The following is a 27,387-nucleotide window of genomic DNA, read 5'->3' as shown; positions in this document are numbered from 1 at the left end:
CAAAATTCACAAATTGTTGCACCTTTATATGCTTTTACTGGAAATGTTGACTTTAAATGGTCTGACAAATGTGACACAACTTTTGCAGATTTAAAGAAACTAGTTTTGACGACACCAGTATTATGTGGACCTAATTGGGAGCTACCCTTTCACATCTCCATGGATGCATCAGATGTAGCAATAGGTGCCATCCTCAACCAAGAGAAGGAAAAAAAACTTTATGATATATATTATATCAGCAAAAACCTTACTGCTACTGAACTTAATTATACAGTAATAGAAAAGGAATTATTCGTTGTCATTTATGACATAAACAAATTTAGACATTATATAACTGGCTATCAAGTTTTTCTGTATACTAATCATTCTGCCATTAGGTACTTAGCCAACAAACCTATTACAAATGGTTGAGTGACTCATTGGTTGTTGCTTTTGCAGTAGTTTGATATCACCATCAAATATTGTCTGGGGAAGGAAAAACCAATCGTTGATTTTCTGTCTCAAGTTCCAAAGATAAATGATCCATTGGCAGTGGATGACCAATTTCCAGATGAACATTTTTTTACCGTAGTAGTCAAAATGCCATGGTATGCAGATGTATAAAACTATCTGACAGTAGGAAATATGACCAGGAACTTTGACAACAAGGGAAAGGAAACAGATTGTCCAGTGCAATGCCTGGTTTTCTTGGATTGGCAGATACCTTTTTCACAAAGGGTTTGATATGTGTATATGTAGATGCATTCGTGAGGATGAGATTTATGACATCCTGAAGGCTTGCCACGATGAGCCCTGCAAAGGACACTTCGTAGATCGTAGGACATGGCATAAGGTACTACAGATGGGATATTATTGGCCCACTATTTTTAAAGATGCTAAGAAATATGCCGAGGGCTGTGATAGCTACCAAAGGATGGGTCAACCTGGTCAATCTGATGAAATGTCACTGCAGCCCCAACTGGTAATAGAACCCTTTAAACGATGGGCATTGGATTTTGTTGGCCCATTTCATCCGCCATCAAACCAAAAGGCCTATATACTGGTTGCCATAGATTATGTAATGAAGTGGGTAGAAACAATAGATTTTCCAAGAGCTACAGAAGATGTAATTAATGTCCTTTTTGGGCTATTTATGTGGTATGGCTTTCCTCGGGAAGTGATAACAGATGGAGGAGGGAAATTTGTAGGACAGAAGATTAGAATCACTCTGAGGAACCACCACATTACACATAGAGTCACTTCCCCGTATCACCCGCAAGTGAACAGGCAGGTTGAAAGCACCAATAAGGTCATCGAAACAATTCTAACTAAGACAGTCTCAACACATTGGCAGGACTGGGTTGCTAGAATGTGTTAGGATATTCTGACACCTAGGAAATAGTTAAGTATAACTTGGTATAGTGTAGAGTTAGGTAAAGTGTGTTTCTTTACTATGTACATTTGTAACTTACAATCTGACGGTCACAATATGTTCTAGACATGATGTGATCCGACGGTTCATTCTCTCGTTGGTATTACCGACACTTGATCTATGGCTTAACACCTAATTGGTCCATGATCTCTATTTAAAGAGCATGGAGGGTCATTTTTAGGGTGACTGTTCATGAGATAAGCTTATGTAAATTTTCTTTCTTTTATTAATAAATTGTCTGAAGTGGTCGTGTTGGCTCAGGTTATGGACTGTTTCCATCTTTGAGGGTTTTAACCACGTCAAAAATATTGGTGTACTGATCAGTGATCTGTTTGTGAGCGGTGTTCTTTGGTGTTCTATCGGAGGAACTTACCCTATAAATTACTACATGGTATCAGAGCTATTTGAGGGACACATATCTAGGTGATCCAAATCCGAAGTCGGTACAACTGCATCTAATTGTCGTTTCCTAGATATACTATTTTTGATTGGTTTCAGGCCAAGAGGGCTGCTCTATTTTGTTAGGAGCATTTGTTCCAGTGAGGAACCCATTTAATTTCACGCGAAAAGGTTTCTGGTAGCCTTAACTATGTCATTTTTAAGATATGGAGGTAGACGATGTTTTTTTGCAGTTCTAGTTATTCATCTCTCTATTTATTTCAGTTTATTTAGCTCTCTGTTTTTATTACCAGATATATACTTTTCATATCTGCATATGATCTTTTCCCTGTGACTCTGTGCTATTTGGGCAAATCAGAAACAGAAAGGATGGATTTTTCTCATGCGTATGCACTTTTCCGCCGCGCCTTAGTGTGATCTCGGAAAATCAGAAACATTGAGGAAAATATTTAGTTTCTGGCGAAAGCTAACTTCAAGCCATAAGGTTTTTTTTTTTTTTTTGTATGTCCATGTTGGGTTGTGTGGTTTTTTTTTTGTAGACAAAAAGAGTGTTTTCAAGTAAGCACGCACTCCAAAGCTTCAATGACTAAAAAAAAAAACAAAAACCTTCCTCTTTTCAAAAAATTACTATCCTTTTAAACTAGCTCACTTGGTCCAAAGTTACTTTATGAGAATAGAGATCTTGAGTTCAAGTCTTTCTTTTTGTTGAGTTACTTTTTCAAAAATCACATGTATCTTATGTTTTAAAGTTAATTTATGTAAAAGTGTTCGCACCCATTATAAAAAGTGAGTCACTTATAATTCTAAAGTCTCTTTATCTTTTACTTAAGGTACAATTTAGTGGGTATCTCGTAAAGTACCATTGTAAAAGTGACTTTCACTTATTTATAAAAGTGGGTCACACAATTTATTTTTATTTTTATTTTTTTTATGTGAGCTAATTAGATTAAGTTTGGAAAGGGGGGATCCTTTTTAAATATAACATTATCATTCACGCACTTCATCGGCATCGTCACCACATTTTCTTCAAAAAGTCGTAACTACTTTATCCGGAAGCCGGTTTCAGAGCCATTATTTAATCGACCTAATTTTTCGAGGTATTTCTATTGGAACACTTAGTTTCAGCATATACAGCTTCAGTTTATGTCAAAATGGAAAATCCATGCCAAGTTATTCTTGACATCACCAACTACTTGTAATGGTAGTCTTATATTGTGGATTTACTTAGAAGTAAACGTCTTTACAGAATAGCCTCAGGCCAAGAAACTAAACCTAAAGATGAAGATGAGGCATCCAAATGGGAAAATAGTCAATATCAAACACGTGGGTTGATAGGAATGACTATTTCTCCAGACCTTAGATTCCATATCGCATAACTTGATACCCCCAATGAAGCAATGAAACAACTCACTAAAGTTTTTGGAATAAAAAATGAAATTAGAGCCTATCAACTCGAAAATGAGTAGCTTACATTGGACCCCAATAATTTTTCTTCCATTGAAGATTTTTTGTCCAAGTTCAAGACCCTTAGAATTCTCTTTGAAGGTGTTAAGGTTAAGAAAGAAGATGTTAGCCTTATCTATTCCATTCTTACTAAGTTGGGACCAACCTACTTTGTGTTTGTTTCCACCTTCCATTCTACTAGAGAAGCATTTATTTCTCAAGGAAAAGACTACAAGTCCCCCTCTTTTGATGTCTTTTGTGATTCTTTAATAAGAGAACAAGAAAAACTCTTACATTTTGGTCTTCTTAATCTTGGAAACTCTTCTAAGAAAGCCTTAGCTACCCAGCGGCAACCAAATTCAAAGAATCCTAAGAAGTAGTATCCTAAAAAGAATGGTCCTAAACCAAACAAGCATCCTAAGAAATTTCAGTCTCAAAAATGAAAAATCAATTCAACAAAATGATAAGGAAAATAAAAACAAAGGGAAGAAGACTGATAGACATTGCAAATTTTGTAATCTAGATGGCCACTTAGAATCCAAATCCTTTAAGAAGATGGAAGCCTTGGAAGCAACAATGAAGAAGCATAACATCCATTTGGAGCTTTCTTCAACTTCAACTTCAGGAATAACACTTTCTACATGTGGTTATCAAGCATCTCAGTTAGGTTATGCACTAAATATATCTTCTCCTTCTCATTCTCATGGGTGGCTCATTGATTTTGGAGCTTCTTATTACATGACCAAAAACAAAGCCATGTTTTCTTCTTTAAATGATTGTAACACCAAAAATATATATGTTGGTGATGATAGATCTCTTAGTGTTGTAGGGACTAGAATTATTCATCTAGACAATGGTCAATTCAATGATGTATTATGTGTTCCAACCTTATCCTGCAACCTTCTATCTGTATATCAGATAACTCATCCAGGTGAAGGTAAAATCGTTGAATTTTCACCTCATGATGTTGTAATTAAGGGCCTAAGAGATCCTAAACAGATTTTAGCTACTAACGATGTTGATGATTCTATAAGGTTGTATAGTTTTAACAACTTTGGGTCATCAACTCTTCCCTCGGTATTTGTTGCTCATAATGACGAAGTGAGAAAAATTTGGCAAGAGCAATTTGGTCACTTAAACTATCACTCCCTTCAAAATCTATGTAAAAACATATGGTGACAGGTCTTCCTATGGTATCTTACAAAGATGATGTTTATTCCGGATGTGTACTCAGAAAACATCATCGGGATAGTTTTGAAAAACGTGCCTCTTATCATGCCTCAACCCCCTTACATCTTGTGTATAGTGATTTATGTGGTCCACTTCCAGTTGTTTCATTCTTTGGCTACAAGTATTTCTTAACTTTCATTGATGATTTCTCTAGACACACTTGGGTATACTTTTTAAAACTCGAGAATGAAGTACTTAACATGTTCTTAGCCTTTAAGGCCTTTGTTGAGAAACAAGTTGGACATCAGATTCGTAAGCTAAGATCTGATAATGGTGGAGAATATGTTAACAAAAAATTCATCAACTTTTACACTGAGCATGGAATTCAAATGCAACATATTGTTCCATATACTCCACAACAAAATGATGTAGCTGAAAGGAAGAATTTCACCTTAAAGGAAATGAATAATTGTATGTTTCAATCTAAAGGACTTAGTCTTAATTTTTGGGCAGAAACAATTAACTGCATAAATTACATAGTAAATCGCACTCCTACTAAGGTTTTAAATAATATCACTCCAGAAGAAGCATGGAGCTCAATTAAACTAGATGTAAGTCATTTTCATGTTTTTGGAAATGAAGCATGGGCGCATATTCCAGATGAGAAACATAAAGCTTTAGAACCTAAGAGTGAAAACTATATTTTTGTTGGATATTCTGAAGATGTCAAAGGATATAGACTTATTCCACTTAAGTCCAAAAATGTTATCAATAGAAGAGATGTAAAGTTTGTTGAAAATATATCAGCCTATGAAAATAGTTCGGTGGGTGTGCCACCTCTCTCTATCCATTCCACATCTAAAAATATTTCTTCTTCAGATGATGAAAACGAGGATGACAATCCTCCCCCACCTTATCAGGATCCTCCTTCATCTCCTTAGCTTCCAAAATGGGTCTGTGATACTCTGGATGCAGCAGGTGCTCTTGTAGATGATCCTACAGATCAACGACATACATGTTCTCAGTTCGATAGAGCCTTTTCTTTACTGGCTCAAGCTTGATCGAATTATGATCCTAACACCTTTGCAGAAGGTTCAGGCCATCTAGATTGGGAGGTAGCTATGAATGAAGAATATTTTTCATTATTGGAAAATCATACATGGGATCTTGTTCCTCATCCAAAGGGACGAAAACTTGTTAGATGGAAATGGTTTTATAGAACCAAGTATGGACGAGATGGAAAAGTTGATAAACATAAAGTTCGTCTTGTTGCTAAGGGTTTTTCACAAGTTGAATGCATTGACCATACTAAAACCTTCTCCCTTGTTGCCAAAATAAACTCTATCCGCCTTGTTCTTTCCCTTATTGCCTCTTTCAAATGGTAAGTCAATCAGATGGATGTTAAATTTGCCTTCTTGCATGGGGACTTGCATGAAGAAATCAATATGGAACAACCTACTGGCTTTATACAAACAGACTCCATCCTTGTATGTCGGCTTAAGAAATCCCTTTATGGTCTCAAGCAAGACCCTCGAGCTTGGTTTGCCAAAATGGATATCTTTCTTTTAGATACTTGCTTTTCTAGGTGTCACTCTGACAATACTGTCTACACCAAGAAAGTGGGTAAGTATCTTTATCATTATTGTTCTTTATGTTGATGATCTTATCCTTACTGGTAGTGATACCAACCCTATAAACCATGTGAAGTCTAGCCTTAAAAAGGAGTTTGAAATGACAGACTTAGGACACTTTCATTATTTTCTTGGTCTTCAAGTCTTGCAATCCAAGGAGGGTATTTCCCTTTCCCAATCCAAGTATTCTTGTGATATTTTAAGCCACTTTCACATGGAAGACTGTAATTCAGCCCCTTCTCCCTTTGATTCTGGAGCCAAACTTTCAGTCACTTGTACTTCCCCTAAAGTTGATGCTACCTTATACCGTCATCTTGTAGGAAAACGTCTGTATTCGACCCATACCCTTCCCGACCTTTCCTTTTTTGTTGGCCTTATTGCTTTGTTTATTCAAAACCCACATGAAAGTCATTGGAAAGTAGCTAAAAGAATGCTTCGTTATGTTCAAGGAACATTTCAGTTTGGGATTCATTATAGTGCAAAAGCATCTGCTCTATTGGTTGGTTTCACTTATTTGATTGGGCTGGTGACCCTGATGATCAGAAGTCTACTGTAGGTTATGTCTTCACTCTTGGTTCTGGACCTATTACATGGGCTTCCAAGAAACAAAGTGTCGTTTCTCTTTATTCAGCAGAGGCAGAGTATCATGGTGCCATAGAATCTAGTAAGGAAGCCCTATGGCTTCGTCAGATCCTGTCAGAGTTTGGATTTTAGCAGAAGCATCCGGCTACACTTTGGTGTGATAATCAAAGTGCCATTCAACTATACAAAGATCTATTCCAACATTAGTGCAGTGAACACATTGAAATACACATGCACTTCATCAGAAGGTTCATTCATGAACATGTTATTGAAGTCCAATATTGTTCAACCAATGATCAAGTTGTAGACATCTTTACAAAGGCTCTCACAGAGGCAAAGTTTACTAAACTTCAATTTATAGTTGGAGTTCAGGAAGTTGTCTAAGGGGGAATAGGCTCTAATGCCTCCTTCCTTATCCTATTGTGTCATATTTGTACATCCTTCAATCTTATCCCAAGTTGTTCTTAAGGGGGGATGTTAGGATATTCCGACACATAGGAAATAGTTAAGTATAACTTGGTCTAGTGTAGAGTTAGGTAATGTGTGTTTCTTTACTATGTACATTTGTAACTTACAATCCGATGGTCACGATATGTTCTAGACATGAAGTGATCCAATAGTTCATTCTCTCCTAGGTATTACTGACGCTTGATATGTGGCTTAACACACAATTGGTCCATGATCTCTATTTAAAGAGCATGGAGGGTCATTTGTAGGGTGATTGTTCATGAGAGAAGCTTATGTAAATTTTACTTCTTTTATTAATAAATTGCCTAAAGTGGCCGCATTGGCTTAGGCCATGGATTGTTTCCCCCTTTGAAGGTTTTAACCACATCAATAATATTGGTGTATTGATCTGTGATATGTTTGTGAGCGGTGTCCTTTGGTGTTTTATCTAAGGAACTTACCTTGTAAATTCCTACAGACTTCCAGAGGCCTTGTGGGCCTAATGCACAACTTGGTGAAATACTACTAGATATTCTCTGTAACAACTTGTATTTGGCAAAGAACCTACCCTTCCTATTGAATTTGAAATAAATACTCTAAAAGCAGCTCAGGAAGTGGGGTTGGATCTAACAGAAGCCAAAACCAAGAGACTTCAACAAATGAACGAATTGGACGAGGCTTGACTACTTGCTCAACGATGCAATGCAATTATTCAGCAACAAAGAGAGAAGAGGCATGACAATCTTATTAAAAAGAAGACATTTCAAAAAGGAGATTGGGCACTTCGTTATGACTGTAGATTCCAAGGCTTTCCAAGAAAGTTAAAAACAAGGTTGCTTGGCCCTTATGAAATTAAAGAAGTACATAACAATGGTACTCTCACTTTGACTACCATTGACAGGTCTGGCCATTCGTTCAAGGTGAATGGGCATCAGGTACGTCTTTATCACAAACCACTCAACAAAGAGTGTTTTTGTCAATGGGTACGTGATGAGCCCACCATGCAAATTTTAGTTGCAGGGAGTAATGACCTGACAACTTTGCTCTCGTGAAATTGTATCTTTCTTTAATTGTAGATAATGTATATATTCCTTTATGGTTGATTACAATCTAGTTAGGTATCACCATGTAAATATGAGGATTTCTTGTCTTTAGGTGTGTTTCGTAATTGTTGTTCAATTGAACAACACTTATTTTTGTGTGTATTGTTGTTCAATCGATTGAGGGATTGTTGTTCAAGCAATTGAACAACACTTATTTTTGTCTGTGTATTGATGTTCAATCGATTGAATGATTATTGTTGAATCAATTGAACAAAACTTATTTATGTGTGTATGTTGTTGCTCAATCGATTGAACGATTGTTGTTCAATCAACTGAACACACATATTTTTTATGCTTTGTTGTTCAAAATTTTGAGCGATTACTGTTCAATCTATTGAATGACACTTTGTGTGTTTTGTTGTTCAATCAATCAAATTATTGTTGTTCAATCAATTGAACAACACCTACTTTTTTGTGTTGTTTTTCAATCAACTGAACATCACTTATTTTTTGTGCTTTGTTTTTCAATTGTTTGAACAATTGTTCTTCAATAAATTGAACAACACTTTGTGTTTTTTTTTGTTCAATTGATTGAACTATTGTTCTTCAATCAATTGAACAACACTTACTTTTGTGTGTTTTTCGTTTAATCGATTGAACGATGGTTGTTCAATCGGTTGAAATATCGTTGTTCAATAAAATAAAAAAAACTTTTTGTGTGTTTTGTTGTTCAATCGATTGAATGGCTGTTGTTCAATCAATTGAACAACACATTTTGCATCTTTGTGTGTTTTGTTGTTCAATCGATTGAACGATTGTTGTTCAATCAATTGAACAAAACTTATTTTTTATGCTTTTCTATTCAATCTTTTGAGCGATTGCTGTTCAATCTATTGAAAAACACTTTGCATGCTTTTCTTTTCAATCAATTGAACAACACTTACTTTTGTGTGTTTTTGTTCAATCAATTGAACATCACTTATTTTTTGTGCTTTGTTGTTCAATCGTTTGAATGATTGTTGTTCAATCAATTGAACAACACTTTGCGTGTTTTGTTGTTCAATCGATCGAACTATTGTTCTTCAATCAATTGAAAAACACTTTTGTGTGTTGTTGAATAATGAATTGAACAACATTTACTTTTGCCTATTTTTCCGTTCAATCGATTGAACGATGGCTGTTCAATCGGCTGAACGATTGTTGTTCAATCAACTGAACAACAGTTTTTGTGTGTTTTGTTGTTCAATCAATTGAATGGTTGTTGTTCAATCAATTGAACAATACCTTTTTCATCTTTGTGTGTTTTGTTGTTGAATCGATTGAACGATTGATGTTCAATCCATTGAACAACATTTTTTGTGTTTTGTTGTTCAATTGATTAACCGATTGATGTTTAATCAATTGAACGACACTTTTTGTGTTTTGATGTTCAGTGAATTGGAAAACACGTTTCCATGTATTTTATTGTTCAATTAATTAAATTATTACTGTTCAATCAATTTAACAACACTTACTTGCTTATGTATGTTTTGTTGTTCAATCAATGGAACAACAATTATTTGTTTGTGTGTATTTTGCTGTTCAATCATTTGAATGATTGTTGTTCAATCAATTGAACAACACTTTTTGTGTGTTTTGTTGTTCAATCGATTGAACGATTGTTGTTCAATTAATTGAACAACACTAATTCATTTTTTGAATGTATGATGTTCAATCGATTGAACGATTGTTGTTCAATCAATTGAACAACTCCAACTTTTCTTTTTGTGTGTTTGTCGTTCAATCGGTAGAATGAATGACTGCGATTTCTTTTTGTTGTTATATCACTGGTCGTTATTTTTGCCATTTTATATATCTTTCATGTTTTGAATAAAACCCATATGGTTTGATATATGCCTAAGATAAATAAAAACAGTAATGTTAATACCATTATGACCTGTGAGACCTTTTGATGGTCATCCTTATTCAAAAGCTGACATGGTGCATCTCTATAATCTCTGGCTAAATATCTCCCCTTTGGACACATCATAAAATGAATTATTATTCTAATACCATGCTGGTTTATCTCTTACAATTTTAAATGGATAAATCTCTTTGATATGATGATATGGGGATAAAAGCATAACTTTCATTGGAATTTTTTTTACTTCTTATGCCATCCCCGACTCTTAAGGAGTAAATGAGCCTCCCTCTTTTTACAATAAAAGCATGAAAATATGAAATACAACAAATATTTTTTTAAAGACGATAGGGGGTCTCAATACGAGCCAGCCTACCATGATCATAAGTATGTAACGGGTGATATTCCACTATGGTCACCACACCAAGGTAATGACCTTCTTGGTAATTAAAATTGTCAGAAGGACAAGGGGTCTCATCATAAGCTAGCCTGATCACTTTGTTATATCTTGGTGAATTGCACTATCATTATTTGGTTACCATGCCAGCATAGTGGTCTCTTTATAGCAAATGAAAACGGAGAATCATCTAAATACTAAAAAGAGGACTCTGGCTCATTGGTGGTATTAAAAAGAAAGCCTCTCAAGGCTATGAATGACTGCTAGCAGCAGTGGATCTACTTGTGGCATTGAAGTACTATGTGACACTGCCAAATGCTCTCTATTCTATTACCACATATGGATTCATTTCTAAAGGAAAATTTCAGTTTGAACAACATTCCTAAAAGCCAACATGCATGGTAACTTATATCTTATTTTCATTATATCATATTTGTCCAATCACTTTACTGCCAGTCATTAATATTTTTCGTCGGTCATGCGTTTGTCACTTTGCCACCTAAGGTAAAAATATATTGACATAATGGTATAAATCCCTATTTTATTTTACGTGCATTTCAAATCTTTTGACGTGTACTTCTTTGATTGTTGTTGGCATATATTATGCTGCTTTTATTGATTGGTTGCCTACATTTATGATTTACCGACGCTTTCTCCTTTATTTCCCATGCTTGGAGGGTGTGGACGCCCTTTTCTAATTGGAGGGGGATGGTCTGCGTATGAACAACATGTGTGAAAATTTATGGATAGTTGTGTGATGATTATTAAACTGATTTCCAGTTAAAGGACTGCATGATGATTACATGTGTGTAATAATTATCAAACCATTTCTAATTGGAGGGAAAAAGGCAACCATTATGGATAGCATGTGAATTGATTATGGTCCTGCGGAAAATATTGCTGACGAGACAAATGACTTAATTGTCTGTGATATTAATTCTCAAAACAATGTCATTTTCCTGTTAATAGCTTTAACTTTCTCTGCTGCTGTTCCAAACTATGAAAGAGTGAGAGAAGTGCATGCAAGTGAATCAGCCACAGAAAAACATCAGCCATGGGAGAAAAGACCATTTTAAATGAACCCACAATGCTTAGGGTATCAGACCAGGCTCGTGCGATTCTTGAGCACGCTAGCTGGCTATAATATTTGACCTGATTATAGGGATTTCATGAGGAGACGACACTTAAATTTTTGTAGAATTTACAGAATGGCCACACGATGGTGAGAACCAAGAACATAATGGTGTCCAAAGCAATCATAGCTGAAGTCATTGGACTTCTAGCAAAAGGAACAAGATGGACGTACAAACATGTTCTTCTGTAGGAAGCAGTTACCATATTTCAGGACCCAAACGAGCAATTGGTGCGAAAAGGAAAAGGGGTTCACCCTACAACTTTGAGACAACCATGGTAGGAATTGGAAACCATTGTGAAGAGGTACATCACGTGCGACGAACGACGGGATGTGGTAAAACATCGCCAACTTAAATTGTTAGCCATTTTAAAACAGAAAATTCCAGCTAACTTGCCATTTTATTTAATTATGTATTGCATGATGTTTCTCGTCAGGTCAGAAAGGAAAATTACCCACATACATTCATCAGCCATCATGGGCTAATCAAATTAATCATCATCCATGGACTGGACCAGTAGCAGCTAACCTAGGATAACCTTATGAATCCTACTTTTTTCCCACCCATAGAAAAGCCAACAATTGAACAACAAGGCCCAAGAGTGACAGGTTCGAAAATGACATAGAAAAGGAAGAATCCCTCTTTGGCCTCGAGCGTAGCAAAACGAAGATGCTCTGCAAGGATAAAGTCGCACCGACACACCCCAATTCAAATAGATGAGGCAGGGACATCTCACATACCCCGTCCAAATCCACAAGATGGCTCTTTGCAAGACTATGAGGAAGAGGTTTCCCATGTAGTGGAGAATATGGGGATATTTGGTGAAAGAAGGGAGCAATCCGAGAATTCTGAAGCGAAAAATTATGCCCCTAACTTGTCTGCCCCTGCTAGCAGTCCTAGTCATGATGAAACCCTATCGTTTACTGATAAGTTGGAAGAATAGAGGGAACCAATTCCCTCTACGAAGGAATCCCTTGAAGGAGAAGTTCATGCATAGGAAACCATTAGGGAAGGAAATCAAGCAGAAGCTACTGGTCCACTGGAACGCCCAGCTAAGGGAAACCCTATAGAAGCAACCCTCGAAGGTGAAAATCAACCAGTGAGCACCATTTTTATGAAGTCCCCAAAGGATGGGGCCCATCTTGAAGAAGACCTTAAAAACGATAATTGCTAAGGGGACACCATCCCATTGGGGTTTCCTAAGAGGGAAGCCCATCAAGATAGAGACCTGGAAGGTGAAAATCCATCAGGAGACACGGTCCCATTAGAACCCCATCCTCATATTGACACAATTCCACCTGAACAGGGACATGAAGTAAATACAATTGTACCACCATTGGTCAGAAGCCTCACAACAAAGGAAACATACAAGGACAAACTCAGGAAGATGCTTAAGAAATATAGGAAGCAAAAGAAAACAATTAAGCAGCTACGACAATGGTTGAAGGAAGCAATCAGGGTTAGGAAAGTGAAAGTAGAATTGAAGACCACAGAGACCCAAACTGAACATTACTCTGGGGAAGATGTTGAAACTGAAACTGAGACCCTCTTGATTTATTCAAAAGAAACCCAAACAGAGCCATGTATTTTAGAAGACAGTGAAATGGAGACAGAAGATCCTTGTTTTTTCCGATAGAAAACCCAAACAGACTTCCCTACTATTGATGTTGCATTCAAACTGATACTGAAGAAAACACCCAAGATGATTGTTGCATGATTCTAGAAGTGACCGAGGATGTTGTTCAAAATGACCCAATGGAAACATAGGATGATGAGTTCCAGATAGAGGAGATGCCTGCCTAAATTCCCCTATTAAGGAAGCTGTCATTAGGAAATTGTAGAATGAACTAGTCAACACTCAGTAGGAATTGACTCGGCATAAAGAGGAAGTAGTGCCCCTACGAGTACACTAGGAGTTATGAAAGAAATTTGAGGCACTCATGGTCATAGAGGATGAGAATTTCACTAATTACAAGGATGAACAAAAGAAAGTCAAAAAATCACATGTCAAGTTGTAGAAAGCTAAAGAGCAATTTGAGACTGTTTTCTCTCTTTATTTAGATGCCTTGTCATGCCAAGCTCATGCCACCAACTACGCATTTTTCTTACTAGAAAGATATCTCTTATTGAAGGTCAAAGTTGTTAAAGCTGGAAAGTTAGTGGAAATTAAAAGCACCCCAGATTTTGTCAAGTGTTTCAAGAAAATGAGTAGGTACAGTGCCTCCTTTGTGCATTATACATGCATAATTTCTTTTTAGAGGATGACTTAGACAATAATCCTAGCCCCTTCATAGGGGGGATATCCAATTCCAAGCCTTTCTTTCCTTTGCCACTAACCAAATCAAATGGGATAAGGCCTATAATACTTTTAGGAAGCAAGAATATGACATAGACTTATGGTTTAGGGGAGAACGCACAAAACCCCTGCACCTCTCTGTCCAGAACAAATAATTCATGAAATGAATGGGTGTTGTGGGCCAATTAGGACCACTTCACATAGATATCATATAGGAAGGGAAGGAGTACTTCCAGGAAATCAAAGAAGAAGCTTTATCTGCAGCCAGACAGAGATGGGAAGCCTCCAGCAATACTATCATGAACAAAGAGCCATTTGGATTCAGGAATTTCAAAGTTGCCTCCACTCGCTTACATAAATACAACAACATGGTCTTGAGCATGGGCCCTGAGTGGATCTGCTGTCGATATAGAAGTCTAATTATCTGGTATCCCCCAGATGGGTAGCGTAGTGATTATAACTTGACAAATCAATAAGGGAACTAGGATATTGCAGTGCGCAAAATGAAAAATAGTTTCAAGCTGTACAAGGAGGAAGTATATCTAGCCTATTCCTTTAACTCAACTAAACCTTAACCATATGATTTCATGAAGAGATGCAATAAGTTAAGTAGAGGAGTATGTTAAGCCGAGGAAAAGGTATGTTTTCTCCTCGTAAATAGCCTAATTAAGCATTTGCCTTCACATGTTTATCTTCATTTTATGGATAAAAATAGAGGAAACAACAACAAAAGTTGGGTAAAATTGATTAGCAACAAATTAGATAAATATGGCCACAGAAAAATGACTTTCACTATCTTTATATGCAAGCACACGGATTGGACGATTGTTGTTCAATCGACAAGATAGTAGCAGCCAGTAAAGGAAAAGAACCATCATCTTTAGCATGGAAGACAACAAAAGACCATGAGGACTAATGATATTTTATGATGAAATCAAATCGAGTATTGTGAAATCCTCAGGATCCCCCGATCCTGAGGATTCACTTCTATCTATTTACTTTTCGAAATGTTATATAAAGTCATCAGGTGAATTGAACAACTAGTTTAGAAATTCGCATATTGTAACTATTCTTTTTAGACATATAATACTTTCATCTCGGTGATGCTATAACATCGTTAGTGATTTTAATGAAGAATATTGTGTTTAATTCATAATCATTTTCTGAATATCTAAAAGTGGGGACTTCTGGAGACTTTGGGCCCCGTCAATAGAAAATCTACTGCTTCAATTGTGTTATAATCATTTTTTTATTCTTCACTATTTATTACTATTAATTTTCAAAGTTAGTATTATTTTGACTACTGTGAGGATTGATGATTCTAATTTTTGTTTGTTGTTTAGTCAATATTCTATCTTTAGCTGTGTCATTATATATGCATGATGCTCTTTGTTGAATTGGTTATGTTAATTCCAAATTGTTGCTCATTCTAATGTAATGTTATCATAGATTTCAAAGCTGGAGTGATTGCTTTCCATGAAATGTTTATATGGTTATTTCCTATTAAATTATCATAGCTTTCCTTCATGTTAAATGAGTTAGTTTCAATACCAGTTAGATTTTCAAGTGTGATCTTTCTATTTGCATTCTAATTGAGTTGCTTGTAGAATAGATTAAGTAGTTTTGGAAGTGTGTTATTAGTTCCTTTCAGAAGTGTTTGGATTAAATTTAGAGAAATAGACATTAGCAATTGCAACAATTCCAACATAAATTGACCTCTAAATTCACTGCATAGATAATTCTGACAGTCTTGAAATAAAAAGACTTACCTTGGGTTGATAATGAATTTAGGTATTAAGATTGCTTGTAAGATATCTTAGTGCACCAACACCATCTATTCCACGTGGACCTCCAACATTTTTTCTTTCAGTTTCCTTAATTGTAGCGCAAATTACTATTTTTGGTAGTTTTTCAGGTACTAAAATTCTAAAGCCTTTTTGAGGCCTTAAACAACATTTTTTTAAAATGCACCAAGGCCATGGGCTATGGGGATGAGATTCTTCACGAAATTTCTTTTCCTCAGATAGATCTTTCTAACAAGGTATTAGTCATGCCAAATGAAGATGAAATGGCCAAATTACGACCGTGGGAAGTTGGTGTTCCAACTAATCCCCACAAGGCCTACAAAATTTTGGTGCTTCATATATTAGGGTTAGTTTTTTGGATGTGGGTTTCCCATTGTTTCTCAATAAAAAAAATGGCTCTAAGCCTCATGGTAACACAATTCAAAAGGCATGTAGCTGTCACATCTCTTCTCGAAGATAAGATACCATCGATGAGCTAGTTTATTTCCATTTTACATGTAAACACTTTTTATTATTTGCCATTAATGAATTGAAGTTCATTTTTCGTTGTAGCTATGTGTTTCTGCTTAAATCTATATTTCATTTTTTTCCTCCATAAATCTAGATCATGAATAAACCCTAAACCCTAGGATTAATATTATAAGCCCTAAGATTAATATATTAATCCTAAGATTATTATTATAATCCATAATATAGTATTATACATATTAAGGATTAATATCATAAACCCAAGGGTTTATTGATATTGCAACCCAAGGGATTAATATTAATATAAATCGAAGGGATAATAAACCCAAGGGAATGATATTAAAACCAAGGATTTATATTATAAACCAAGGGATTATAAACCCTAGGAATAATATGATAATCCCTATTATTATAAACCTTAAGATTATAAACCCTAAGGCTAATATTATAAACTAGAATTTACCATAAACACAATATTAAAAACAATAATACTAAACCATAGTTTATTCAAAGTTGTAATGTGCCATTAAATAAATTGCAATGTAACATATCATTCTAACAATGATTGTGACACTTCTTGTTGTATTGTGACAATTCATGTCACATTGCAACATTGGATATATTTTGTATGATTCCAATGTTACAATATTAAACCCTCATATTAAATGAAATACTATAGACCATAGAATTAATATTAAAAGTGCTAAGATTAATATTATAAATCGAAGGGATTATAAACCTAAGAGATTAACATTATAAACCTAAGGGGTTAATATTGTTTACTGTTCAGATCAATAAACCCAATGTATCAATATTATAAACTCAATATACCTAAGGGTTCAATATTATAAACCCAAGGAATTAATATTGAACCCTAGGATTAATATTATAATCATAAGCAATTATAAAAAATAGGATTAATATTATAAACCCTAATATAAATATATTAAACCTAAGATTAATATTATAAACCCTAAGATTATAAACTCTAATATATTATTATACATATTAGGGATTAATATAATAAATCCAATGAACTAATAATATGATAAAACCAAGTGAATAATATTAAGCCCTAGAATTTATATTATAAAACTGTAGGATTAATATTATAAACCCAACATATTGAAAACCTTTAGATTAATATTATAAACCCAATGATTATAAAACTTAAGAATACAAACCGTAAATCCAATATTATAAAATAGAATAAACCCTAAAACCTAGGATTAATATTGTAAATGCTAAGATTAATATATCAAACCTAAGATTAATATATAAACCCTACTATATTACTATACATATCAGGGATTTATATTATAAACCAAATTGATATTATTAACCCAAGGGATTAATAATATTATAAACTCAAGGGATTAATAAACCAAAGGGAATAATATTAAACTGTGGGATTTATATTATAAGCCTAAAGGATTATAAACCCTAGGATTAATATTATAAGACCAATGTATTAAAATCCATGGGATTAATATTATAAACCCTACAATTATAAATATTAAGATTATAAACCTTAAGCCCAATATTATAAACCAGAATAGACCCTAAACCCTAAATCCAATATTAAAAACAAGAATATTAAACCTTAATTTATTTAATGTCGCAATTTCATATTGAATAAATTTCTATTTAATGTATCATTGTGATAGTTATGGTGACATTTCTTATCGAATTACAATGATGTTTGTCACAATGCGATGTTGGATAGAATTTTGTACCATTTCAACATCACAATATTAAACCATATAATATTAATCGTGACATTATGAACTCTAAGATTAATCCTTAGGATAAATATTATAGATACTATGATGGATATTATAAACTATAGGATTAATTTGTAAATTCTATGATTAACATTATAAACCCCAAGATTATAAAACCCTAATAGTAAACCCAATATTATAAACCACAGTATTAAAAACCCCAATATTAAACCATAATATTATAGACCCAATGTTAAATACAATAATATAAACTTGAATATTATAAACCAAATATTATAATCTCTAATATTAAACCCCAATTTTTTAATGTTGCATTGAAATGTTGAATAAATTGTAATGCAATGTAAAATTACAACAATCATTGACATATTGATTGTAGCATTGAGACAATGCTTGTCACAATGCAACGTTGAACATATATTTGTACCTTTCCAGTGTCATGATATTGAAACCTAATATTAAACTAAATATTATAAACCCTAGAATCATAAATTCTAATATTATAAATGAGATTCTGTAAACCTTAATATCAAGCCTAATATTATCAACGCCATTAGAAACCCAAATATTATAAACCCTAGTACAACCAAATTAGTAAATATTGTTGATAAATAAATATGATAGAAACCTATATTATTAATAATATTAATAGTTGATTCTGTTTGACAGAAGATGAAGGGTGTAGGGTGACAAACATAGCCAAACATTGTCGAACATAATCAACCACATTATTACATGTGGTTAACTAATTTTGTAATGTCACACTGCGACATTCGATAAATTGCAATGGAATGTAACATTGTGACAATGTTTGTCACATTGCAACATCCAATAATTTTTTGTCACAATGTGACGATCTAAAACTGCAACAATGTTTATGACAATGTGACAATGTTTGAAACATTTTGATGTTTGTCACATTGTGACATTTATCACATAGCTTCACCGTGTTCAGAATGGTTAAACATGGTTTGACTAATTTGACATGGTTGACCATATTTTCTATGATAGACAATGGTTGTTTATATTGATAGTGGAAGGCTACAGTTGACAATGTTTTACCATGGTGACCTAGGTTAACCATATTTGACCATATCTTCTATGGTTGGTCATGTTGAGCATGGGTCCACCATGCCTTTTAAATGTTGATTATGGTGACTATAGCTGACAAAATATGGTCGTGACTAACCATGGTTGAACTAGTTTTTCCATGATTGAACATGACTAACCATGGTTAACAAAGGTCAACCATGTTATATAGAGTCAACTATGGTTGAAAATGGTTGACTGTTGAATTTTCAACAAAACATATGGGGGCATATAATGGTGGGGATGAGTCTCGCTAACTTGGTAATATTTGATAAAATCTACCAACTATAGGATATCTTATGACAGTTTATTGGCCACTCAATTCTCATCAAGTTTTGAATTATGATTGAGGATCCTTCCTACACTAGCTCTCTTAACTCCATTGATTAATAAACCTACACTACCATGGTTGACCTAAGGATTCATAAACCAAGGGATTATTGATATTATTAACCCAAGTGATTAATAAACCTAAGAGACTAATAATATTATAAATTCAAGGGATTAATAAACCCAAGTGAGTATTATTATAAACCCAAGGGAATATTATTAAAACCTAGGGTTTATATTATAAACACAATGGATTATAAACCCGAGGATTAATATTATCAACACTATGATTATATAAATTAAGATTATAAACAATAATTATAATATCCTAAACCAAAATAAACCCTAAATCCAATATTAAAAGGAGAATATTAAACCATAATTCATTCAATGTCATAATTCAACATTGAATACATTGAATATTAAACCATAATTTATTCAATGTTATAATCCAACATTGAATAAATTGCAATGCAACGTATCATTCTCAAAATGATTGTTACACTTCTTGTTGCATTACGACGATGTTTGCCACATTGCAATGTTGGATAGATTTTTGTACATTCCAACTTTACAATATTAAACCCTAATATTAAACAACATATTATAAACCCCAACATAATAAAACTCAATATTAAAAATCATAAGATTAATTTATTATAAACCCTATGATTAATTGTAGGATGAATATTATTAACACTAAGATTAATATTATAAACCCAAGCGATTAATAATATAAAGAGATTAATATTATAAACCCAAGCGATTAATAATCTAAAGAGATTAATATTATAGCCCCAAGGGATTAATAAACCCATCAGTTTAATATTATTAAACTAAGGGATTTATATTATAAAACCAAGGAATTATTAAACATAAGGGTTTAATATTAAAAACCTAAGGAATTAATAAACCCAAGTGCTTATAAATTAATAATCACAAGGGATTAATATTAAACACTAAGATTAATATTATAAACCCTAATATTGACATTAAACCCTAACAATCCTCCGATGGGGTGTTCATGCGATTATACAAGTGGCGTGTGAAAGGCCATCTGAGCCTACTCATCCTCAACAGGCGTATTAACTCCCAGTTGATGAATTAGTTTGGAATTTACTCCTCTAGTCTGACACTCCCCATCATACGCTGTATGGATAAATATGAACACTGGTACACGATTTAGTTCAGTTTGATAGTTTGGGAAATTAATTTGGGTCGTAAGCAGATTGGAAGTGATCGGGTCTGTCTCTATGACACCTAACTCGGGCTCTGACCTTGGGTGAGGAGGGTAGATGACGTTTGCAGTTTCCTGGCATGGATTCAGATAAGCCTCTTAGTCTGCCCTTGGGACCCTGGTACACATACAATTGTGGTTTAGCTTAGCTCCCTTGCCTCTGTCATCTACAAGTATGTTTATGTCCTACAACAATTTTTGGCTTAACTCCCACTCACGAGGACCCTTGCTAGTTTTCATGGGTCTGTGGGTTTTCATCTGGTATTTGTTTATTTATGCTCTAGGTTTGGGTCTCTCCTTAGTCTTGAAGTCATATACAACCTCTCGACCAATGCTTAGGGTTATGGGTTCTATTTATGTGAAGCTTTTGGCAGGTTTATAGGAATTTCTTCGCTCCGTCACCCGGTCTGGGTTAAAACGTGCTCATATCACCGTTATGGGAGGAGGGTTGGGATGGTTTTTCATCCTTTGCTCCAGTAAGTGGGTACATGGGTCTGGACTATATTGTCTCTAGTGTAGGTTTTATAAATATTTCTTTGCAGGTTCCCCCTACTGCAAGCCACCAACCACTGTGACCAACAAGATGCCATGCCAACGAGGTCATCCTCGTTGTGGGTGGGGGAAGCAAGCCTAGGCTGGGCACCTTGAGCCAGACCATCACTCGTCCTCTGCCACCTCTTCCAGCCAGGAAACAGAGCATGCAGAGGTTATTTCTCCAACTAATTCGCTAGGCCGCCTCGTGGGTTGTGCCTCCATGAAATCTATCGTCGAGCATTTGTGGCACATACAAATTGACATTGAAATTCTATGGGACCACAAGTGTGAAGACCACAATGAATTTGTTTCCAATCTCACTGATATTTGATACAGTCATGATCCCATTATGGAGTAGTTGGACAACCTCAGGCGTAGTCAATGTCTTACTAACGACCACCTCCGCACCTTGGAGGCACAAGTGGAACATATTGACTTCCAAATTCATGATCGTGTTGGCTACTTTTTAACTCTCCCCGTAATGTCCCCTCATTCCCCTCCTAGATATGTTGCTATCAGTTTTGGTATCTTGTTGTGTCTCTCATAGTATGCTAATTCCATAGGAGCCTCAAAAAATAATGTATGCAAATTGTCTATCTTGGTATTTTCCGACCCCCAATCTCAAAAAGTCTGGTAGGAATGAGGGAGTGGGATATTTTGAGAGAATTTTTGTACGCTATGATATTTTGAAAATCTAATGAAAGCCATTTTGAACTACAAAAAAAACATTAAACCTAGGAATATAAAACCTAAGACTAATATTATAAACCTAACCGATTTTTTTTTTGTAAGTTCGACATTGGTGAGGATACATCATGGTCATGTCCAACAATAACACCTGAATAGGGTGGAGAATTGAACAAGTGACTTAACATCTAGGAGTTTCTTAATAGCGCACCCAATCACCGTTTATCCAAGACCCCGTGGATTATAAACCTAATGGATTAATGTTAAACCCTATGATTAATATTATAAATCCTAAGATTAATATATCTAACCTAAGATCACTATCATAAAACCCAATATTATAAACCCTCATATATTATTAAGCATGTTAGGGATTAATATTATAAACCGAGAGGATTAATAAATGCAAAGAACTAATAATATTATAAACTCAAGGGACTAATAAGCTAGTTTTCTTTAGTGCGACTTTTTGGAAGTATTTCCGGTGGGTTTTTCCTATCTAATTTCTCTAAAATATGGTAGGAATTTATTAAAATCACAAACTTGGTGGGTGATCCATACACAATTGAAGTTCCCTAGAGATTTTGCAGGGTGCTAAATCCATATATACAATAAAAAGACTAGTTTAAATAATACAAATCAAGATTTCACATCAAATTTTTCTGCCGGATTCCGTCACTAGAAAATCCAAAATGTCGCAGTAAAGAAAACCCCATTAATAAGCCCAAGGGATTATGTTATAAAATCAAGAGATGACAAATCTAAGGGAACAATATTAAACCTTAGGATGAATATACAAACTCAAGTGATTAAAAACCTGAGGATTAATATTATAAACCCAATGATTATAAACCTTAATATTATAAACCCTAAGCCCAATATTATAAATGAGAATAAATCGTAAAATCCAAACCCTATATTAAAAACCATAATATTAAGCCCTAATTTATTCAATTTCATGATGCGACATTAAATAAACTATAAATTAAGGTATCATTCTAATAGTGATTGTCACAATGCTTGTTGCATTGCAATTATGCTTGTCACACTATGACGATGTTTGTCACACTGCGATGTTAGATAGATTTTTGTACTATTCTAACACCACATTATAAAACCATATATTATAAACCCTAACATTATAAAACCTAACATCATAAACCCTAAGGTCAATCCCTAGGATTAATAATACAAATCCTATGATAAATATTATAAACCCTTGGGATAATATTATAAACGTAATGATTAATATTATAAGCTCTTGCATTAATATTAGAAACCCTATAGATATATAACCCAATATTAAACCCTAATATTAAACCTAATGTTATAAACCCCAATATTATAAACCTAATATTAAGCCCAATATTAAACACAATATTATAAACTCAATATTAGAAACCTTAATATTATAAAATTTAATATAAAACTCCAATTTTGTAATTTCACATTGTAAAGTTGAGTAACTTGTATAGTAATTTAACATTGCGACAATCATTGTCAGAATGATTTGATTGTCGCATTGAGATAAATTTTGTCACAATGTGATGTTAGACACCTTTTTGTACCATTCCAACATCAAGATATTAAACCCTTATACTAAAATTAATATTTTAAACCCTAACAACATAAAACTCAATATTATAAACCCTATGATACATATATCAAACCCTAAGTTTAATATATTCAACCCTAAAATTATAAATCCTAAAATTATTATTATAAACCCTTCGGATTAATATTATAAACCCAAGGAGCCCCACGGGGGTAGGTGAGTTGGTAATCACAATGTGGTGAAGTTCGTTAGAAAGGCGGGCTCCATACTTAAGGTTAGGAGTTCAAATCCCCGGACTAGCCCAGAGCTGTGGAGAGGGGCGGGCGTAGTTCCCAGGGGTTATAGTGGTAGCGGTCAGAATCGACCCCATGTTACACGAGTTGCGAGCCTGCTCCAGTTTCCGATTCCTCTGTAATAAAAAAAAATATTATAAACCCAAGGGATTAATATTATAATTCTCCTATCTTGTAAACTCAAAAGTTATAAACAAAATATTATAAAACCTAATATTATAAACTCTGATTATAAACCCAATATTATAAACCTTAATATTAAAAGTCCATTATTATAAACCCTAATATAAAACCTAATATTATCAACCCTATATTATAAATCGAAATATTATAACCCCCAATGTTATAAACTCTAGTACACCCACATTAGTAAATATCGTTGATAAACAACAATGTTATAGACCTATATTATTAATAATATTAATAGGCAATTACGTTTGACCGAAGTTAAAGAATGTAGAGTGTCAAACATAGCCAAACATTGTCAAACATAATCAACCATATTAGTAAATGTGGTTAAGTAATTTTATAATGCTGCACTATGATAGTGAATAAATTGCAATGTAGTGTAACATGTTTTTCACCCATTTATTAATGAATGTGTGAGGCTCAACAGTAGTCTTTGTACATCCAAGCTTCAAATTTCCATAGGCTCGGCCATATATTTCTCTAGAAATTGAGAGTGTTCTATGCATGCAATACCAACACAAACTTAGGCCTTCCTAAGCCTTTTGGGACTATGTGGAGAAGAGAGAATAGAAGTAACATAATGAAAGTGTGAAATGGTTGGACATGTTAATGAAATAAACAAACACCTATTATTTAGAATTAGGCACGTGTTATCAATGTTTTCAAATTGAAAACCATCCTATTTTTAAATACATCACACATTTCCATTAATATGATAAACATGGTTTAATTATATGATTTAGATATGTAAGGAAGTTACTAATGTGAATTTCATTCATTGATATAGTGGTGGCGAAGAGCATATATGGTATCAAATTTAGACTATCCAATCAAATATTTTAATTAGTAAAATAATTAAACTGCCCAATTCCAATAAAAGATACTTTAAGAACAATGATTATACTTTCTTTTCATTATCTCTATCTAATCATTTTAATTTACATCTCTTTCTGTTTTTTCTTCTATTAATATAAATTGATGTCATTAACTATATAGATATATCATTATTTAATTCATGCTTTATAATTACAGGGTATTAAATAAAAACTTTAATAATAAAAAATGTCCTTGAAATTATAAATGTCTTAATCTCAGTTTCATAATACATCTTTATCACAAATTAAAAATCGATATTTAAAATTAAAAACTCATCTCCAACCAGAATTCCCATTTTCATGATGAATGACACTCAAACTAGTTAAATGTACAAGCACAAGTTTTTCGCACTGAGTTTTATTTTTCGCAATTCAATGTGGGAGCCCATTCATCCCAAGTTTTTCACTCATACGATCACATGCTTCAGAATTTCCTTTTTCACAATCAGTCACAAAACGCAACCATGTAAGTTTCTTGCTTCGAATTTTACTTTTTATAGTCAAGTCAATGGCAAAGGCCATTTCCTACATGTTTCTCACCCTTGATTTATAATTTTTATTTTTTTTAATTAAATGGTATTTCTAGAAAGTTCCAAAAAGCTTATAATTTTAATGAAGTTATTTATCTCAATTGCAAATGGATTAAAATATTCTAAACCAATTAGAAAATTCAATATATACCATCCAAATAACCTGAACGAGTTCCAAACTCAATTACAAATTCAATTCACTGTATCCAAGGAACCTGAAGCAGAGTGAAGAGTAGAAAAATAATAAATCATTATTATTTGGGTGAAAATAAGCCAACATTTGGGTGCTAAATGGCAGATTAGCTAATAATTTGGTAGTGGGTAAATGGTAGATTTTCATCCCATGCCGATTAACCTCGATCTTCGCTTATTTGAATTAATAAAATAATTAATTAAATACTAATGCATCCCTGATTAGATTATTTTCATTTATTACAATAAACAGCATTATTTCTTTTACATTTCTCACGCTCTAATGGGTCACTAGCATTTAAACCCTTAAATTGTTAGCTTTGGAATCGACTACAGGATTTTTTTTTTTTTAATAAATTTATCGAGGTCCTGAGTGTCATTTAATGCTGGTTTTTAATGGGTTGATAATTACCTAAATATGTGTTTCTTCTCTCTTTATCTACATGGTTGATAATGTGTTTCAGATTATATTTTATTATTATTTATTTATTTAAATTTAATTTATTTATATAATTATACTAAAATGTTTTTTTTTTATTATTTTTATATAAATTTATAATTTATGAACATAGTATGGTTTAGATGTTAATGATTTGAAGGAGTGTTCTATGAAAGATTGGTTTACATTTCAAATACATGTATAAAAGTAACTCAACTATGAATTTGGTATGTTCTAGGTTTTCAGTGCAGGATTAGTGTAGAATTAGGTAAATTAGCATGAATGAATTTCTGCTCTAAAATTAATTAGCAATCATTCAATAATAAATTTTCAAATTGCAAGGTAATCTTATTAGTTTTTAATTTAAAAGTCAATATTGATCTATTTTAATCACAAATCTAAGAAGTGTTTAGAGTGATATAATTTATAAACCCAAGCGATTAATAATCTAAAGAGATTAATATTATAGCCCCAAGGAATTAATAAACCCATCAGTTTAATATTATTAAACTAAGGGATTTATATTATAAAACCAAGGAATTATTAAACATAAGGGTTTAATATTAAAAACCTAAGGAATTAATAAACCCAAGTGCTTATAAATTAATAATCACAAGGGATTAATATTAAACACTAAGATTAATATTATAAACCCTAATATTGACATTAAACCCTAACAATCCTCCGATGGGGTGTTCATGCGATTATACAAGTGGCGTGTGAAAGGCCATCTGAGCCTACTCGTCCTCAACAGGCGTATTAACTCCCAGTTGATGAATTAGTTTGGAATTTACTCCTCTAGTCTGACACTCCCCATCATACGCTGTATGGATAAATATGAACACTGGTACACGATTTAGTTCAGTTTGATAGTTTGGGAAATTAATTTGGGTCGTAAGCAGATTGGAAGTGATCGGGTCTGTCTCTATGACACCTAACTCGGGCTCTGACCTTGGGTGAGGAGGGTAGATGACGTTTGCAGTTTCCTGGCATGGATTCAGATAAGCCTCTTAGTCTGCCCTTGGGACCCTGGTACACATACAATTGTGGTTTAGCTTAGCTCCCTTGCCTCTGTCATCTACAAGTATGTTTATGTCCTACAACAATTTTTGGCTTAACTCCCACTCACGAGGACCCTTGCTAGTGTTCATGGGTCTGTGGGTTTTCATCTGGTATTTGTTTATTTATGCTCTAGGTTTGGGTCTCTCCTTAGTCTTGAAGTCATATACAACCTCTCGGCCAATGCTTAGGGTTGTGGGTTCTATTTATGTGAAGCTTTTGGCAGGTTTATAGGAATTTCTTCGCTCCGTCACCCGGTCTGGGTCAAAACGTGCTCATATCACCGTTATGGGAGGAGGGTTGGGATGGTTTTTCATCCTTTGCTCCAGTAAGTGGGTACATGGGTCTGGACTATATTGTCTCTAGTGTAGGTTTTATAAATATTTCTTTGCAGGTTCCCCCTACTGCAAGCCACCAACCACTGTGACCAGCAAGATGCCATGCCAACGAGGTCATCCTCGTTGTGGGTGGGGGAAGCAAGCCTAGGCTGGGCACCTTGAGCCAGACC

Source organism: Pinus tabuliformis, chromosome 7 (genome assembly GCF_031772625.1).
Source record: "Pinus tabuliformis cultivar Carrire ecotype Pingquan chromosome 7, CPIR1, whole genome shotgun sequence".
In the NCBI taxonomy this organism is placed as follows: Eukaryota; Viridiplantae; Streptophyta; class Pinopsida; order Pinales; family Pinaceae; genus Pinus; species Pinus tabuliformis.
Note: the sequence above shows the minus strand (reverse complement) of the source record.